Source organism: Pteropus vampyrus, unplaced genomic scaffold, assembly GCF_000151845.1.
Source record: "Pteropus vampyrus isolate Shadow unplaced genomic scaffold, Pvam_2.0 Scaffold86, whole genome shotgun sequence".
NCBI lineage: Eukaryota > Metazoa > Chordata > Mammalia > Chiroptera > Pteropodidae > Pteropus > Pteropus vampyrus.
The window spans coordinates 1,861,633-1,864,042 of NW_011888867.1; positions in this window are offsets into that span (position 1 = coordinate 1,861,633).

Here is a 2,410-nt window from a genome sequence, read left to right on the forward strand (position 1 = left end):
CAGCCCAGTTCTCCGTCTCCCTCGCTTCCTCTCAGACTCTCCTTCCTCCTCGTCTGGGGAACTCTCTTTTGTCTTAAGAGGCAGGAAGCCTTGCTAGCCCAGCATCTGCGTCCTTGTCCCCGCCCCCACCCTGATCTATGCTGTTGTCTACACACCAGTCCATTCTGTTCCCTTTGATCTCCCAAGCTTTCAAAATTCAAAAGCCAGGACCGTTTGGTTCTCTTTTTCACTGTGTCATCCTTTCTTGGAGATGTATGGTAAGAGCTGCTTGAATTTTGAGGGGTGGAGAGGATCTTTCTACCTGCCAGGTGCTGTGCTAAGCTCTTTACATGCACTGCCTCCTCATTTCAACCTCAAATTGGAAATGAGGCTAAGAGGGAGGAAGTGTTTGTTCAAAGTCAATAGCTAGTGAGGGACAGAGCTGCGACTTGGACCCAGAGCCTCTTAGCCACTGCCTTCCACAAAGATAAGGCTTTATTTCATTGCCACCTTTCCTGCTTCCTGCACTCCCAGGTCCCTGTCTGTCTGCACGGGGCAGAGTCCAGCGTGAATCCTTACTTGAGTGAAAGCAAAAGCCCGTGTGTCGAATCGTTTTTAAGGCCCACCTATTCCCCAGCCAATCGAGTGGGAGGATGGCCGTGACCGATAGGTTGCTGATTATTGACACAGTGGAATATTTTGACCCTCTGCACCCCACTCTAACCACAGCGTGAGAGTCCAGATAGCCAGCACACATGGACCCCTTGCATAAGAGCAGAGAGAAAAACAAGAGGCTGAAACAAGAGGCTGAATCAGAGAGTTCGCAGATCCAATTAAGGAAATGGTTAGGTGCTGGCTGCTGTCAATTTGCAAATCAGCAGTCGGCCTTAGAAGCTGGACAAATCCATTTCTCAGAAAACCCAATTATAGTGCAGAGCCTAGAGGGCCACGCTGGGTTCTGCTCAACTCCCTGTCCTTCCCCATCGCCCCTTGGCTAGTATCTGTGACCATCCAGTCCCTGGGGCCGGAGAGCTGTTCTCTCTGAGCACTTCAGCACCAAGGTTGTCCTTCGTCATCCTTGGTGGCCAGGAGCACCTGACAACCACCTGTCCCACCCGGGGGCTCCGCTCTGAGGCTTCCTGCAGCCAGCGGGCTGGGAACAATGAGTGAGTGGAGCCCTGGGAAAAGACAGACCCACCCCATGTATGCCCTCGGGTTTTCTCGGGACTGGCATCGAGCCTGCATTGCCCTGGACCTGGTTTTGATGGCACCATTGGGATAACTGACCCTCCATTTGGCCTGAAAGGGGGAAGTGTTATTTTTTTTTTAATTCAGTGTAATTCAAAGTTTAAACATTTGTATTAATTGAGATCGTGATTATTTTTCTGTTAGAAACGTAACCGTTTCTTTCACCTTGTATTGTCTTTTAGCTGATACCAGGCACCTCTCATAGAGCCGACACTTTATTACAGTTGTGCATGTATGAGGTGGTCTAGCTTGGTGCTTAGGCACATGACCCTCCAGCTGATTGTCTGAGTTCAAATCCTAGCTTTGAGGTTACCGAGTACAGCTCTTTCTCTGAGTCATTTATCCTTGGGGGCCTCAGCTTCCTCATCTGTAAAACGAGGTTAGTCCTGACCAAATCGATGTCTGCTAAATGCAGCAAGCAGGGCCCAGCTCGCGAAAGTTGTTTAGTAAAAGGAGGCTCTTACTCTTTTTTGGAGGAAAAACTCCCAATATGAATGAACCTGTTCTAGGTGATGGCGTCACTGGCCTCAGCAGACCTATGATTTGAGAGCCAAAGACACGGTCCTGTCAGTTGAATTTGACTCTCCAGTGCCTCAGCTGGCACTGGAGGAAGAACTAACTGTGGGTGCTCTGTGGATTCACCCAGAGAGCCACAGAGGCCAGGGAGGGGTGTGCCAGGCTGAGATTTCCTGTCCATCTCATCTGGGACTATGGAACACTGTATGTGTTGGGGGTGGGGTAGGCGAAGGATGGAGAAATGGGGCCCACCCTGAGGCCTTGGCTCTCAGGAGGAGAGTGGGAGTGGGGCAGGGGTAGGAAGGTCACGGGGTACACAAGCACCCTGGAGACAGAAGCAGCTGTGCTCTGTGTCCTCTTGGCTTCTGGGGACCAGGCTGCTCAGAAGGAGGAAGCCGCGGCCAGATGTACTGAGTTCTGAGTCGGTGACCTCGTAGGCTGCCAGGGGAGGTGGGAATTCCCTGTTGGTGAGTGGCGGAGGGTCTCCCTGTGCCGGGACCCTCCTCTGTTCCCAGGCCGTTTACTTATTTTTATTTTTTCTTTTTCACAGAGGCATAATTTATACTGGGTGAGATGCAAATCTTTTAAGTGGACAGTTCAGCTCGATGGGTGTTTACCTCCGTACATACCTGTGTAGCCACCACCCAGATCAAAATCTAGAGTATTT